The sequence below is a fragment of the Gastrolobium bilobum genome, unplaced genomic scaffold (assembly GCF_033153095.1).
Source record: "Gastrolobium bilobum isolate Gb01-03AN ecotype WA unplaced genomic scaffold, APGP_CSIRO_Gbil_v1 utg8280, whole genome shotgun sequence".
In the NCBI taxonomy this organism is placed as follows: Eukaryota; Viridiplantae; Streptophyta; class Magnoliopsida; order Fabales; family Fabaceae; genus Gastrolobium; species Gastrolobium bilobum.
The window spans coordinates 44,189-62,586 of record NW_026897959.1 but is presented as its reverse complement, the minus strand read 5'-3'; the positions used below and the strand labels follow the sequence as shown (position 1 = coordinate 62,586).

The 18,398-nt window shown below is 31.0% G+C and overlaps 1 pseudogene; it reads right to left on the bottom strand.

Annotated features, from left to right (window-relative positions):
* Positions 1-898: 898 nt before the first annotated feature.
* LOC133311751 (protein SAMBA-like) lies at positions 899-1,237 on the bottom strand (annotated as a pseudogene).
* Positions 1,238-18,398: the final 17,161 nt, after the last annotated feature.

The following is an 18,398-nucleotide window of genomic DNA, read 5'->3' as shown; positions in this document are numbered from 1 at the left end:
GATTCTCTCAAAGTGCACAAAGTATGATATCATGATTGTTTTCAGTCCTAGGGATCTCACTAGATGTGAGATTGCATATTCTCACTTCACCCTCCTAATTGAGATTTAATAAAGAGTGATTGTTTTAAATAGTAAAATTTTCCATATTATCTAATTACATATAATAACATCATTTAAATAATTTAATTATATTAAATAATAATATATAATTAGAGAGTGTAATATATACATGGAGAGAGACAATGGGCGGGTAAGGATAAAAATATATGTTATTAACAGTTAAAAGTAATACTTCATATATACTATCATACCATGTTTTTATGGGCTTTTCATTTTTGTTATCGGTGCAAAATTTTATTAGGTAAAGTAGATACAAGTAAGTGGGTCTCACTTACTTGAAAAAAAAAAATTCAAGATACGAAATCGTGTTCTAGTAGTTGCTGCAATTTTTATTTTTATTTTGCAGAGATAATAAAACTTTAAAATATTCCCATGCTGTAATGAAATAAGATTCTTCGAGGGACATTTGGTAAAGGAAAAAAAATTTGGTGTCGGAGAATCATAATTTTCAAAAATATGCTAGAAAATTGAGTTTTTCGAAAATATGACCAAAAAATTGTTTAATAGGTCAAAATATTATCAAAAATATTGGCTCAATATTACTACTTATATTTTGATTTGATTGTCAAGTATTAGCGAAAATGTGAGATAATTTTAAAAAAAAAAAACTTTATAACTCTCAGCTCCCTCTCACTCTTAATCAACACAGACAAAGAAAATGCTTTGAGGTGAGATCACAACCATAATTAAATCACTCTCGCTCACTCTCACTAACAGTTCTTATCAGCAGATCACAACCATAATCACTTGATAATAAACAAAGGCAAAGTGCTTTGAGGTGAGAGTTCCAACTATTTCGATGGATCCAAATTCCAATTCTTCGAAATTTCTGTGCACCTATGGAGATGACCACCACCTCGACGTGATACAAGGTGGATCCGAGAACGAGGTCCTTCAAACTTCCAGTTATCTTCCTCCAAGGATTTAACCTCCTTATCAAGTGCAGCTATCAAAATCACATGGCCTCGTCCTTTCGCTCTTGTGTTGAGATGGGATTACATGGGAAATGGAAATTATCAACGGAAACGGCGGCGTTGCTGCTGCAACCTGCTTCTGCTCCACCACCTACAATCGTCGTAGTTGATATCGATGAATGAGCCAGGGGTGAATTATTCATCCTTCCCCAAACCCAAAATCGCTTTTTCTTCGGCTTTTCGTCTTCTGAATCTGAACCACTCTCCATCTTGAACACAAAATTAACAAAGTATTGGAGAACTTGATCTGAATCATGCTTCTCGAATTAATGAATGAAAAGTAATACAATCTGATATATGTACAAAGAAGAAAGCAAAGATAAGGATAAAAACTAACTTAGCTGATAATAAATAACTCCTAACTCCTAATAGATCATGACTATCTATTAGATAATACCCCCCTCAAGGTGGAAGATGTATGTCCTTCATTCCCAACTTGGACAAGAGAATAAGGAACTGTGTTGGTGGCAGCAGTTTGGTCATGATGTCAGCAGTTTGATCACATGATCGAATGGGCATGAGATGCACAAGTCCTGATGAAATACGTTCTCGAATCACATGACAATTAATGTCAATGTGCTTACTCCTTTCGTGAAACGTGGGATTGTGCGCAAGGTGAATTGCAGACTGACTATCACAGAAAACAGAGATAGGCTTGAGCAAAGGAAAGTGGAGGTCCCTGAGTATGAAGGAAATCCATTGAAGTTCACAAGAAAGACTAGCAAGTGCTCGATATTTCGCTTCTGAGGATGAGCGACTCACTGTAGTTTGCTTTTTAGATCGCCAGGAAACAAGAGCCGAACCCAGAAAAACACACTATCCAGAAACAGAGCGTCTGGTATCAATACAAGATGCCCAATCGGCATCAGCAAAAGCAGTAGGTATGAGCTGATTCTGAGAATGGAAGAAAATGTCATTAGAAGGGGAACCTTTGAAATATCAAAGGATTCTGAGAGCTGCTTGATAATGAATCTGCATGGGAGTAGCCACAAATTGGCTAAGCTGTTGTACATAAAATTTATATATGGCCTTGTTGTGGTAAGGTAAAGAAGACGCCCAATGAGTCTTTGGTATGCATCTGGTTCATGATAAGGAACTCCTTGAACCTTTTGTAACTTGAGACACGAATCCATAGGAGTTTTACAGGGTTTTGCTACAAGAAGGCTAACATCAGATATCAACTCTAGAGCATATTTCCGTTGAATGATAAGAAGTCCAGATTTGGAACGTGCAACTTCTAATCCAAAGAAAAATCGTAAGGGTCCCAGGTCCTTGATTTTGAATTGAAAATCAAGATGTTGTTTAACTCTATTGATTTCTTCAAGACAGTTACCAGTAACCACAATATCATCAACATATATAAGCAACGCAGTAAAATTGGTACCATCTTTTCTAGTCATCAATGAGTGATCAGCAGCAGATTGAATAAATCCAAGTTGAAGAAGGGAAGTGACTAGTTTGGTATTCCATTGACGGCTTGCCTGTTTTAAGCCATAGAGAGATTTAGTTAAAAGGCAAACTTGATTCGATTGAGGGCTGTTAAATCCAGGTGGAAGGGTCATATACACTTCTTCATGTAAGTCTCCATGAAGAAATGCATTGTTTACATCCAATTGCTCCATGTACCAATCCTGTGCAATAGCAATGGTAAGAAGAACTCGAACTATAGTTATTTTGACTACCGGAGAGAGAGTTTCAAGGTAATCGATCTTTTCAAGTTGTGTGTACCCTTTGGCTACCAACCTAGCCTTATATCTCTCTGTAGTTCCATCTGCCTTGTATTTGAATTTGTAGACCCATTTGCAACCAATTGGTTGTTTGCCATGAGGAAGAGTGACAAGTTTCCAGGTGTGATTTTGTTCTAGAACAGAAAGCTCATCATTCATAGCTATCCTCCAGCATTCAAGTTTAGAAGCCTGTGAGTAAGACTTGGGTTCTGTGCGTGAGCTAACATTTAGGCAAATTCTTTTATATTGTAAAGAACATTGATTGTAAGACAATACAGAAGAAAAGGGGTAGGGAGTTTTCATACCTGAAGAAGGAGATTGAATGTCAGTAGCAGTTGTCAATAGAGAACAATGGTAATCTGTCAAATACTTAGGTTGAGTTTTTTCTCTAGTGGATCTTCGAATGGGTTGATCAAAGTTTTGTGTTTGAGAATGAATATTTGGTAGATTAGCATGTGTTGGAATGTTTGGCACATTTTGAGGTAAAGAAATAAGAGGGTCATCATTGTAATCTGGTGTAGATTCTGGTGCAACATGTTGTTTTGTGAGATAGGATTGGGGAAGTAAGGATTTACAAGGAAAATGGTCCTCATAGAAAATTACATTCCCTGAAACAAAGGTGGTGTTAGTTGAGATATTTAATAGAAAGTATCCTTTAGTTCCTGTTTTATATCAAAGAAATATGCTTTTGATGGCTCGTGGAGAGAATTTGGTTCGATTATTGGTTAATGTGGAGGCAAATGCAAGACATCCAAAGACCTTAAGATGTGTTAAAGTTGGAGGTTGGTTATGCAGTATCTTATATGGTGATTTGTTTTTGAGCAATGATGTGTGAAGTCTGTTCATGATATGAATAACATGTGTTACTACATAACACCAAAGTTTTAGTGATAATTTGGCTTGAAAATAAAGGGCTCTAGCTATGTTTAATATGTGTTGATGTTTCCTTTCAACTACTCCATTTTGTTGAGGATATTCTACACATGATTGCTGATGTATGATTCCTTTATTAGAGAAGAATTCGGTCATGGAGAATTCAACTCCGTTGTCACTTCTGATAATTTTAACCATGGATTGAAATTGGTTTTGAACAAAGCCAATGAAATTATGTATGTTTGTACGGGTTTCAGATTTCTGTTTATTAAAATGATCCATGTGAATCTACTAAAATCATCCACTATGGTTAGAAAATATCGATGGTTATATATAGATGGAATCGAGTATGGTCCCCATATATCAACATGAATGAGCTCAAAGTATTTATTAGATTTAATAGAACTAATAGTGTATGGTAATCTTTTATGTTTTGAAAGATGACATATATCACAAGGGTTTGTATCTTTACAAGAAATGAAAGTAAAATGGGAATACATGGATTTAAGAACAGAATGGGAAGGGTGTCCAAGTCGTGAATATCAAAGGCTTTCTTGATCCACAGCAGTATTACTGCATCTACTTGATTTGACAGAATATCTTGAATCTTTATTTGGTTCAAAGATATATAAACCATTCAACTGCTTAGCTGAACCAATCTTCTTCTTCGAGAAAACCTGATGAATAGAACAAGTGAGACCTTGAAAAACAGCAAAACAGCAAAGATCTTGAAGAAGTTTGGTTATGGAAATTAAATTGACATGAAAATTGGGAACAAGAAGAACATTTTTCAGAACTATAGTGTGAGATAAACTAACAGTGCCAGAATGATCAGCAACTGTTGTTGATCCATCGGGTAGTGTGATTGTTATAGGTTTGATTTTGTGAAAAGAAGAAAATTGGTAGGATGTGTATGTGATATGGTCTATGGCTCCAATACCCAATATCCAAAATGTAGACTTCTTACCTGATTTCTCAGAATCTATATTGAATGCAGAGGTTTGAACAATATTAGAAGCATGTACTTGATTCGCTTCCTTGGATCTTTGCAGCAAACTCATTAATTCTTGATGATATTCTTTGGTGAAGACAGCTTCTGAGATGAAGTCAGAATGATCATGATCATTTGCCTTTTGTGAGTCTTGAACAGTGAGATTGGCCATATGTTCACTTGTTCTATAACCTGAAGGGAACCCGTGTTTGAAATAGCAACTTTCAATTGTATGGTTGGTTTTCTTGCAATGTGTGCAGAATTTTGTAACATTAGATCCATGTCCTCTTCCGTATGAGTTTCGACCACGTCCTCTTCCTGTAAACTCAGTTCTTGTTCTATTTTGCTCAACTGCATTAGCAAAACCTTGGAGCTCTACTTGATTGTTAATTCCAGCATCAATATTCAATCTTCTTTCTTGCTGAATGATTAAAGAAAAAGTTTTATTTACACCAGGTAAGGGTTCAATAAGCATCACCTGAGATTTGACATTGGAAAATTGATCACTGAGTCCCTTCAGAAATCTGATTACACAGCTTCTTTCTCTCATGGATTTGACTTGATTCACAAGACCACAAGCACAAGCTGGTTGGCATCTACATGATGGAATCGGTTGAAGACTGTCCATCTCATCCCATAAACACTTCAATTGTGTAAAGTAATCTGCAACTGATAAATCTCCTTTTTGCAGCTTAAGAATATCATCTTCAAGGTCAGAAATCCTGAAAATAACCGATTGGGAAAATCTTTCTTTCAAATCATTCTAAACATCAATTGTTTTATCAACCCACAATATTGATTGTGCAATTGATTCTGAAATGGATTTATGAATCCAAGAAAGGATCATGGTGTTGCATCTATCCCATTCAACAAACATTGGATCATCTACATCAGGAATTTCGATTCTTCCATCTACAAATGCCAGCTTACTTTTGGAACGCAGAGCCATCTTCATTGCTCTAAACTAATTATGGTAATTTTTCCCATTTAGACAGGGAGAAAAAAGAACCAATGATGGGTTCTCATTGGGATGAAGGTAAAAAGAATTGGTTGGGTTTGTCAAAAACTCAGGAAGAGAAACCTGATTTGCCATTGTTATGAATTTCAATGAACAAAGAAAGAAAAGAAAGAAAGGGAAGAAAGAAAAGCTTCTGATCGATAATCAGAGCTCTGTGTAGAGCTCTAATACCATATTGGAGAACTTGATCTGAATCATGCTTCTTGAATTAATGAATGAAAAGTAATACAATCTGATATATATATATATATATATATATATATATATATATATATATATATATATATATATCAGATACTATACAAAGAAGAAAGCAAAGATAAAGATAAAAACTAACTTAACTAATAACTAATAACTAACAGCTAACTGATAATAACTAACTCCTAACTCCTAATAGATAATGACTATCTATTAGATAATACAATGTAAAAAAAATAGCAATTGAAGACTCTGTAATTTGTCACGATGATGGCCATTGCAGGTGGAAAAGACATAATGCAAAGAGAAAACAGTAGAAAAAAGAAAGGTATTTTGATCTAAAAAAATCTTATACATTTTTCCACCGTGTAGGATTTTAAGAATACCACTTATATGGTGGGATTATAAGAATACCACTTATATGTGTATTTTGGAACGTGATTTTACTTCACAATTAGAAGGTGTTTGATAGAGAAGAATTTTTTTTTTGTCCTGAAGTCTCGATTTTCAAAAATATGATTTTTATATTTAGTTTACGATAATATTCAAAAATTAAAAATTTAGAAAAATTCAGTTTCCCAATAATCCTACAAAATGATGCGTATACAGATCCTGAAAATTTGATTTTTCCAAGAAATTTTTTTCAATCCATTTATCAAACATGTATAAATAAGATTTTCACTCTCCGTCTCCCGGGAATTCAAAAAGAAACCCTCTACCAAATGTCCTCTTATATCTAACTACAAGTCATCTCAATAGAAGAGTTTCGCAGGTCGTAATCTTAAAATGGTGTAACCTAAACCACCATACTCCAAACTAGAGCTGACAAAAGGGGACGGGACGAGCTGAGTTTTTCAAGTGTGCTGCAGCTGATTTTTTTTTTTTTAACTTTTTAGTTTAAAATGTCATTGGCTTGTGGTAGCCCGCCCAAACAGGACAAGGCGGGCTAAGTTTTCTGGCCACCCTTCAAAGGCAGGGCGGAGCATGTCGACCCATTTTTTAGCCCGCTTATGGCGGGACAGATCACCCGTTTTGCCACCTCAACTGCAAACTGTGTGAGCAATATTTAATTGTGCGAATTTGAAATGAGAAGGAAAATAATAATACTATTTTAAAATTGGACTAAATCTAAATATATATTATTTATTTGTTTATTATTATTATTATTATTATTATTTTACAAACGTAAAAAAAAACTTTGTTTAAATTATCTTAAAAGAGGAAAGTGTTTATCCTTTTAAATGATACAACTTATATCATTTCACTCTCACAAAGAGACGGGACCCACACCTTTATTTTTTTTATCTATCTCTTTCTCTCTCTTAAAATGACACAACTTCACATTATTTAAAATGACACACATTTTTCCCATCTTAAAAACCTAACAATGGGAAAACAAAAAAATAAAAATAAAAACCCATCACATCAAATAGATTAGCATAATACTTTATAATTTATGGAAAAAACAAAAATAATATTTCAGGACAATTCCTAGGTTATGCCATAGAGATAACCTATGATGCATGGACACGGACACGGGACACGACACGCCGACACGTTAACTCTAAAAAATGTCATATTTCGACACGTGGGACACGTTTTGATATTAAATAAATTTTTTAATATATATAATATAATTTATATTTAATACATATAAGAGTCCATAATAAGTCATATAATCAATCAAATATTTAAATTTCATAACATAAATATAAATATAAATAATTTTTCTTACTTTGTTAATTTTTCTTGTCAAATTTCATAACAGAAAAAAATTAATTTATAAATTATTTCTTTTATATTTAGTTAACAAAATAAAATTAAGATTAAAAAAAAATGTGTCCGAGCATTGACCGCGTGTCGAAAAAACGTGTCAGAACGTATCGAAGAGTTGACCGCATGTCCCCAAATATTGACCGTGTGTCAGACACGTGTCCCACCGTGTCCGTGTCAGACACGTGTCTGACACACAAACTTTTTTTTCCAAAGAACATGTCCGTGCTTTGAAGGAGATAACTAACATGGGATCTAATATTTTTTAAATAAAAATAATTAAAATAAAATGGAACACATGCATATACAAAAACTAAAATAAAACAAAACACACATAACGATGACTCTGCTGCAAAATTGGTTTCTTTCCAGCAACATGACATAAAGTCATAAACAATATGATCGTAGTTTATGGAAAAAATAATTTTTATGTTATAAGATAATTTTTTTTACTAGTGAAATATCAAATTATATATATACTTTTTTATTTTCAATGGGTAATGAGGGCCAATCATATCTTGTATTTATTCTAAGAGAAAAAATTTCTCACAACGTCAGAAAAAGGAATGATAGTTTATATTAGGTATGTGCATTGGTCGAATCGAACCAAATTTTTTGAAAATGAATCGGTTCGAAAGTGATTTGATTCGGTTCGAAAATGGTTTGGTTCGGTAAGTGGTTTTTGATTCGGAACCGATTCCGGTCGACCCTCTTTTGAAAAGAAAAAATTTAAAAATTAAAAAATAAAGTTATAAAAATTAATTTTGTTTGGTTTAAAAATGGTTCGGTTCGGTTCTTAAACCGATTCTAAAAATCGTTCGATTCTTAAATCGGTTCTAAAAACTGATTCGGTTTATGAACTGGTTCTTTAAAAACCGGTTCGGTTCGAAACGGTTCGGTTCTTAAACCGATTCTAAAAATCGTTCGATTCTTAAATCGGTTCTAAAAACTGATTCGGTTTATGAACTGGTTCTTTAAAAATCGGTTCGGTTCATGAACTAATTTTTAAAAACTGATTATTTTAAAAAACGGTTCGGTTCAGTTCATAATTCAATTCAACTTTTTAATTATTTTACACGTCTCTAATTTATAGACTATCACGCATGAATAAAGACAACCATGCAGGGCTATCGAAAAAAAAAAAAAGACAACTATGCATTGCTGTGCTGCTGCAAGCCTAGGCTACATCCTGCAGCTGTTTTAAGTTAAAGAAAAGTTAAATTGACCTGGTTTAATGACGTTTACATTCGAATCTGCACTTACTTTTTTTTTTTTATATATATAACTAATAATTAAACAGATAACTTAATATAATTTACTGAATCTTTTTATCATTAAATTAAAGAAAAAATATCTATCTTTTTAAAGGATATAAATTTATATCATTTTAAATCTTAATCGTTGATTTTCTTCCATCAACAGTTATAATTTATTGGGTCAAATTTAATGGGCCAAATTTATTATTAATTAATTAATAATTTTTATCCAATAAATTATAACCATTGATGGACGAAAATCAACGATTAAGATCTAAAATAATATAAATTTATATCCTTTCAAATGACAGATGTTATTCTCATAAATTAATCATAGTAATTTAATCTGGACTTACTTTTTGCATGCTAATTGATTTGTACTTTATCCTCTAAATACTAAATTAGTCAAACGTTGTTAACATTTTTGATTTGGTAAAAATAACAACCACCTCTAACTCACAACTACTTCCCGACCAAATCAAAAAGGTTAATTGGTGGTGAGGAATGAGATTGTTGTATTTAAAAAAAAAAAAGTGTTTTCGATGAATGCTATAAGTCTATAACTTACGTTCTCAACACCGATAAACATGAATTGAGAAATTCGACATTTTTCAGATGCTCTTATGTACCGTAGTGTTTGTATGTTTAATTGTAAGATAATATGTTAAAAAATATAATATAAAATTATTAATGTGATGTTTATCTTAATTTGAATTAATATTTTTATATTATATTTTGTAATATGATATTATATGATAGTACAAAAAGTTAACATTTTTTCGATTACATTATTTCTACTTTTATACAAAATCATTTTTTTTGCATGAATTCAATAAAGTTGTAATATTATAATGGGTTAATATATATTTTTTCCTACACAATTAATAAATATATGGATCTCATTAATTTTTTTTTCTCTTTCATATTTTTAATGGGATCCGCATATTTATTGTGTGTGGATGAAGTATATTTTTTCGGGTGAGAAGATATATATTAACCATATATATTATATACACATTAATTTTTTCTTCTTTTTTGGTGACGAAAAATTTAGAGAAAGGGGAGCTTATTCCATTCTAATAATATCATGGCATATTATTGGTTTTAACAAAAATGAATGATTATACAGTTATACTTTTTGAGAATCTATCAATAAAGGACCGGTAACAAGAACAAATAATTAAACACATTTATTTTTCTTAAGAATAGTTAACGTTAATCTTGACTTATCAGATTTCATTTTAGTCAAAACACGGAGAGGCAGAACAAAGGTCACTGAATGGAAACATGGAAGAGTGACTATTTTGCCACACTTCGCAAAAAAAAATTATCAGATTGTCACGCCAACCGTAAATTTTGCCAAAATGTCACGCTGCACCCTTAGTCGTCGTTGAAGAAGTCTGAAAATAATTAAGAGTTAAGATAAGATAATGCGAATTAGTTATATTTTCAAACTTCTTCAACGACGGCAAAGAGTGCAGCATGGCATTTTGACAAAATTTAGTGTTGGCGTGACAATCTGATAAATTTTTTTTGTCAAGTGTGGCACACTCTTCCTGAAAACATGGGGAGGCAGAGCAACGGCCATTAAATGGAATATCAAAACCCGCAGTAAAAATACATGGAATGAGTCTATTATGTTTATTTAATATGGAGATGTCATGTGAAAATATGTTAATTATTCATAAATAAATTAATAGTAATAGTGTGTATCATTTTAAAGGATATAAAGTTGTGTTATTTTAAGTGAGAGGAAGAGATAGATAAAGGAGGAGAGAGAGAGTGGACAATAAAAATATAAAGATGTGGATCTTATCTCTTTGTGAGAAATTTTTAAGATAATACGGTGGTACCATTTATTCAGTAGGGAAGACCAATCACAAAAAGAGAGAAGATGAAAGTGGGATAAAAAAAGAAATAAAAAAAGAAATACAAGTGGCAAATTTTGAAAGGAAGTGGTATGTGCGACGGTGGCATCAAAAGTTTGCTCTTCTTTGTGAGAGTGAAAGGATATAAATTATGTCATTTAAAAAGATAAATAATTTTCTCTAAATCAATAATAACGGAAAATGAGAAAGAACAAATATTAGAATAAGAATCACCATTGATTTACTTGCAAATGATTAAGATCCTCTTATATGATATAATCATGTTAATTAACCATGAGAAGTTAAAAAGAACACATCCCATATGATCGCAACTATCGCACCATTAAACCGTTTAGTTTACTGTTTCAACTAGTATATTTATTTTTCAAAAAATAAAAAGTATCATAACCGGTGTCACGTGTTATATTTGGTAATTATCCTTTAAAATGACTGAAAAGAAGTGTGTAACTTATTTAGACTGTTATCATTAGTGAGTTCTAGCAATTAATAAATTTTATCTTTTAATTAAAAATATATTATTCATTTTATTTAAACTTTTAATTTCTTTTTACATAAAAAGTCTAGGGAAAAGTCAACTATTATATTATGAGATCAAATCATGTCATAAGTTTTAAAGAAAAGATATAGTACAGTACTTGCATATTGCTTATCAATGATAATAATGAAAATTGAATTTAAGCTTTACAAGCAAGGTTATTTTAATCTTTACTAGATGAACTAAACGCTCGAGATGAACAAAAATGAAAGAAAAAACGCAAGAGATTCGAATTGGAAGGACAAATAGATTCAAATCAATGGCCTTTGGCACAAACCAAACCGTACTTTTACATTTGTTTAATATAGAAAACCACATATGAGTTTACTTTATTGGCGTTGGATTAAGAAGCATGTTACTCCCATAATTGTTAGGGAAATAAAACAAAAATAAATGAATAAATATTAATCTGCATTTTTAATTAATGAAAAACTAAATAAAACGACAAATCAAATTGTCAATGTCACGACGCTAGATATGATGAAAGATGATAACGAAGGCATAAAAGTCTAAGTACGATGTAAGCTCTTGGCAAAAACAAACTCAATTTGGGTTTACTTTGTAATGATCAATGTTTAAATAAGATAACAAAAGAATAAAAAAAATTAATATGCAGATTTATTTATCTACAAATTAACGAATGATGCAAAAATATGTGTCATTTTTTTTCTCATTCTTTTTGTCGTAACCTAATATTTGTGGCCCTAAAGTCCTTGGACAAAAAAATAATTTACACATATTCGTTAAACCTTTGAGATGGAGTATCTAGATTTAATATATTTCTAAGCTTCATAAAAGAAATTTTTCGCACTTTCATTCCCCCTTTTTCTTGCATAAAAACTAATTCACAAGTGCTTGAATTACTCAGAAAATTAAACAATTTGGTTTAATACAAATATGTAATATATGTTCTTTAGTTAAATTTTCCTTGTTTGAAGAGCCATGAATTGCTCTTTGCACTTTGGTTTTGGATGCACCTGGGGCAGAAAGCTTTGATGCATTTGTGAGAGGTTTGTTTAATAACTACTTGTTTTTTATTTGTTATTTTAATTATTTTTGTCATAGGTATACTGTTTTTTTTTTATTTTAGTCTACATCTTAATAAATTAAGAGTTCTTCATTTTTAATTATCATATGTATTTTTTAATAATTGAAATTAAAAATAATAAAAAGATAAAAAGTTTTAAAAAATAAAGTTAATTAAAAAAAAATAGTTTAGTTTGACTTTGATTTATTTAATCGATTCTCCTTACATGTTTTAATGATTAGAATTAATCAACTTACAATTACATTTTCCGATTTCCAATAAGATATGTAAGATTCAAGTCAAGACAAATAGCAAATTTTCCTAATTTTTGCCTTTAACTTTTTATTCTATTATTTTGTAAATATTTTAGTTCAGCTTTTTTATATTTTTCTTGTAAATATTTTAAATTTTTTCTATTTTATTTATGGATCCTTTTTTTCTCATGTTCCAGGAATTCTTGCAATCATTTTTTAATTATGTACTCTGAAAATATATAGTTATAATATTAAAATTATTTTTTTAATAATGTACTCCAAGAAATATATAGTTAAAAAATTATTCCTAATTTTCTTTTAATTATATACTTGTGTAAGTACATAGTATATACTCTTTATTTATAAATATTAAGATTTCATCTGTGTATTGTTATTCTTTAATTTATGAGGTAAATATTTAATTCGTACAATTTGCTTTTGAGTAACATTCATAAAACATATGCACAAAGATATTGTGAAATTAGATTGTCATCATCATTCTTTATGCATAAATGTCTCTCAAACCCAATTAATTTTTACATACTAGTTTTAAAAATATTCTTTAAGGTTTAAAATTTAAATTTAAATATTAAAATAAGGAAAAAAGTATATTTATAAGGTTTTTTTTTTTTTGATAACATTTATAAGGTTTTTTTGTTTACAAACTACACTACGTACTAATATAATATATCCTACTTGAATATATATTACCCGTAATATATAATATACTTTATAAATAAATAATTTATAAATATAACCTATTCTTTAAAATAAAGCCGTCAAAATAAATTATGAATTCACACGTCGATGCTTTATAAATTTAATAAGTTTTGTATATTTGTATGAGAAAAGTTATATTTACAAATTTTTTGTTTACAAACTCTTACAAATTACGTTAAGTATGATCATCATATTTTAATCAATAATATATGACCGGTCATACTTAATGTAATTTGTAAAAAAAATTGTAAACATATTATTTTCCATTTGTATGATAGGATGTTTTCATATATTTTTGGCTTTTTACGTGAACCGATGTTAAATCTATTTTCAATCAATATCAAAAGTACACTTCACATTTACTTAATATATTTGAGAAAATTGTTTACCAAAAAGAAATATATATTTGAGAAAATTCATTATAAATGTGCTGAAAGTCAATGGATTAGGAGAAGCAGGCCCTCCTCCGTATTGGACCTGTTAGGAATATTATAGAACACATACCATATCCTAAGTCTAAGGTGGTGTTTGGTGGGAGCTTTTTAGCGGATATCTATCTTTCTCAAGTATGATTTTTAGAAACACCATGTTTGTTTCAATATTTTTCACCAAAAATCCATCTATCAGTCTGGATTTATGAGAAACATAGATATCCGCACTGTTTAGAAACCCAATTTAAAAGTGGGATTTTTCGGAAAACTGATTATCTAGCTTTTAATGCACTGTTGATTTCATAAAGTTACATAATTTTTCCAGTAAAGTTTTTCTCCACCAAACAATTTTTTTTTACATTTTTCTACCTATCTCACTTTATCTATCTTTCCAATCATTTCTCTATCTATCTTATTTCCTTACTATTCCAAAATAATTTATTGAACCAAACGTCCCTAAAGAGTTGAAAACAATATCATATGAATAAAGTCTTATGTTGATAATAACTACTCCTTCGTGAACCAAAGAATTACAAAGAAGTCACAAATTAAAAATCAAAAGAAAGAGAATTAATTATTATAATTGACGCTCGGTAATCAGTGTAAACTTATTGGCCGTCGTGGTGTGTATTATGCATCACACTTTTATTGTCAACCACGTTTCCAAGTCGCGAGTCGCGACAACATGGTCAAATAAATGAAGGAAATAGTCCAATGCCTAGGAGCCATTTTCTCATGTTTGGTTTCATTCCAAGTCACCATTTTCTTTGAAGTTTGGTTCGTTTTTTCTACGGTTGATGTAGACAATTTATCTACATTAAGTTTAAAACAATGTTATTTTGAAGCAGAAATTAAGGTATTTTTGTAATTATAATTTGTTTCAGACTATATTAATCTTTTTTATTATAATTTTTTAATTTTTCAATCAAAAGTGACATCATTTTGGAAACGAATGTAGATAACTTATCTACATTTACTGTAGAAATATTAAATCCTACTTTAAATATATCATAATATTTTAAATTTACTTATAATAGTTTTTTTTAATGTGTATATCACCATATCAATATTTATACATGTATCTATGCAATCTAATAAAATCATGCAATTTATTTCTAGTATATTTATAATGTTATTATCCTTATCTTGTTCCTTACTAGGCTGTACCTAATTAATAGGACCGCTTGAACTTTAGCATGTGTCTCTTATATTTTATGTAAATCAATTCATATTAAAATTATTAATTGTAAGATATCCAAAAAATAAATAAAAATTATTAATTGTAAATTCTGTTGATTGACATGATGTGTGCCAATGAAATCCCAGAAAGAATGGAAAAGAAACTAACCTAAGACCCTGTTTGGTTTAGGAGATTCTACAATTTTGCTAGGAAAATGAACTTGGCAATTCAGCTTGCCTTCATTTGGTACACAGGTTTGCAAAGTTGCCTATGTATCCCATTTGCATGACATGTCTCCTTTTGGTCGATGAAAGATGGGCATTGCACTGTTCAAAAAGCTAACTTGGAGGTGAGTTTTTGGTGATAGCCATCTAAATTGAAAAGTGCAAAATTGAAGCTCCCCAAATTACCCTCGTTGTGTGGTCAGCATCCCCCCACCTGGTTTTTTTGAAGAAAGAAGCTTGTCTTTGTAAAGTGAGGGTTAATTTTGTAAACTCGCACATATTTTCCCATCTATATATTACTTACACCCAAACATAGACTTTACAAAAGTTACCTAATTTCTTCAGTAAATTTTTTTTTCACCAAACAACTTTTTTTTACATTTTTCTATCTATCTCACTTTATTTCCATTTTTCTATCAATTACATTTACCTAGTATTCAAAAAATTTCTGCTTAACCAAACGCTCCTTGAATAGAGATGAAGTCAGTGTGAACAGAGATTCCCCTTGATCTGGATCTGGATCTCTCTACAGGAGGAGTATTTTGCCCTTTTTGAGTTTTGACTAGTCTTTAATGAGTCCTACCGCTAACGTTGTTAGGGCCAGGAATCACGGATGTTTTGTTGACATTTAAAGACACTTACTACAGAGTACATAATCGTGAGACTTTCTATGAAAAAGTCGTCACTCATTTGTTAGAAAAAAGTAGACAATAAAATAACAAGTAAAATTATTAGATTGTATGTGAATACCTTGGAGCCATCAAAAAAAAAAGAAGACCAACTTATAGCGATATGAATTGCATCTAATGATTATCCTCAATCATAAACACCAAATTAATTTGGCTGTCCAATATATATGAAGAAATTCTTATATAAACTTATTTACATAATGTGTAAATCATTTAAAGATTGGTACATCAAACATAAAAACAAATTTCTGCTTAAATTTTTGTGTCAAATAAGTAATTATGTTATAGTTAAAATAATAACATGGCTGCATCATTTGTACAGACAGAATTATATGTGGAAGAATTCTTTCAATAGATGATAATAATGACCCCAATGCATTATATAATTGCTCACACCCATGTTCCTGGTGGATGTAGTATGTAGGATTGTTCTTAACAATAAAATATCCCTCTTTTGGGGATTCAATGTCGTTTTAAGTCATCCGCAATATTATGACACTCCCTCTTCTATCTGTATATGTATGTGTGTGTATGTCTCTTTCCTTGTCTCCATTATAACCACTTCTATTAAACTTCCAACGCTCCAAGTCAATATAATGCTCTTGGGTCTTTTTCTTTCAGGAGTGCCCCACCATAATTTGAGCACTATAGTTAGTTGGGTTTTATGAGCAGTGTCTGTGTTTGTTCCATCATACATGAGACCCAACCATACATTGATGCATATATGAAAATGTCCATCAATAATGCCTCTTTGAGTTTTAATTATTTGAGGGCTAGAGAAAAATGCACATTTGGTAAGATCACTTGATCCATTTTTACTTGTGATGAGTATTTTCAATTTCCCAATAATATAATATTTCCAGAATTATTAATTTCTATGGCAGTAATTAATTATAGGCAGATATTTTAAAAAATTAATTCAATTTTTTTCTCTTGTTCTTTTCAAAATGAAGCCAATATAATAAATGAGACGATTTAGTATACCCGATTTTATCTTTTTAATGTATACTATTTTGACTAACTTGTTAGAGAATAATATAAACTATTAAAAGGGCCCTCACACAATAGCTTAAGCTTTTGGATTAAATTGATTCTTTACATGATATCAGAGCCTTGTGTCTCGAGTTCGATCCTCACCGTCTCCCATTTTCTTTCTTAGGTTTGGCACTTTGATAGACTTTATGTTTTCTTGCTACCCAAACAGAAAATCCTCGATTTCACTGATTCAGAATTTCTCACTTTTTTGTGGTTTTGGCTACAGGTGGACAGGTTCATACCCAATAGGTTAGCCATGGACTTCCGTTACACTACATGCTTACAAGTACCCATGAGGACCATGACAGAGAGCTAATGCTTCCGAAGAAAGTAAAAGGAAAATTGGAGTAGAAAATTATTATTTTTAATATCATTTGATTAGAAAAGAAACTTGAGAGGAGAGAATTTCTCATCTTATTATACATAAATTTCTCTCCACTACAGCTGTGTATAGGACAACCCTAGGAATGGTTCCCTTCTTCCACATAAAACCAAAAATTTCAAGGGTTTAGAAAAAGACCATCATTACGAGCTTATTTTATATGGACCGGGACTTCAAAGTCCTTATCCTAAAATGAAAAACAAAATGGACGGAGGGGGAATTTGTGAAGAAGAGAGGGATTTAAGTGGAAGAAATTTTTTTCGTTTTGGGAAAAGGTGCACCCAAAAAGTTGTGGGCCGGGTCTATAATAAAAAAATCCTATCATTACATAGACGATCAAGCATAGCCACAGCATTGGGGAGAAAACCAGTTTCCTCCATCTTCTTGAAGAACTTATCACTTTCTTCCTGCTTATCCTTGACGTCTTCCCAAAACTTGTTAATCACGAACTTAAGACGTTCTTCCTGTTGGGATAAGTTTTAAATTAAATAAAAGAAAATAGAAAATGAAAGGTTTATGGTGAAAGGTGTGTCCCTAGGTATCTATTAGTGGACAATTAATATGCTTAGTTTATGGTGAAGAGGTGTGTTCCTAGGTATCTGTTAGTGGACAATTAATATGTTTAGATTTCCTATGTTAGTCATTATCACTTTTAGTCATTTGCTATTGCTTATAAATAGCACACTGAAACTCTTGTAAAATGCAGAGAGGCAGAATCAGTAATACAATAGAGGTATATTCAGAGAATTGTCTGTGTATTTATGTGTGTGAGCACCAGTTATAGAGCCTGTGAAACAACACTTCCTTCAGCATCTTTAAAAAATTATCAGATTATTCCTTCATCTTGCAATACACATCAAAATCTAGAGACCCATATTTTGGATGTGGTCGATTGAGATTTGACCTCTTTGCTTCTTCAGATTGGTTGTTGCTGGCTGCAACCTCTAAGGGATTTAATGTTTTATTATCAATGCCAAGCTTGAATTTATCAAGGAAACCGTCTTCTAATTGACTGACATCCCTACTTGTTTCTATCATATTTCTGCCCCGAAATTCGAGAAAAGAAATTAGCAAGAACTTTTCAGTACTCTTGCCTGACTCA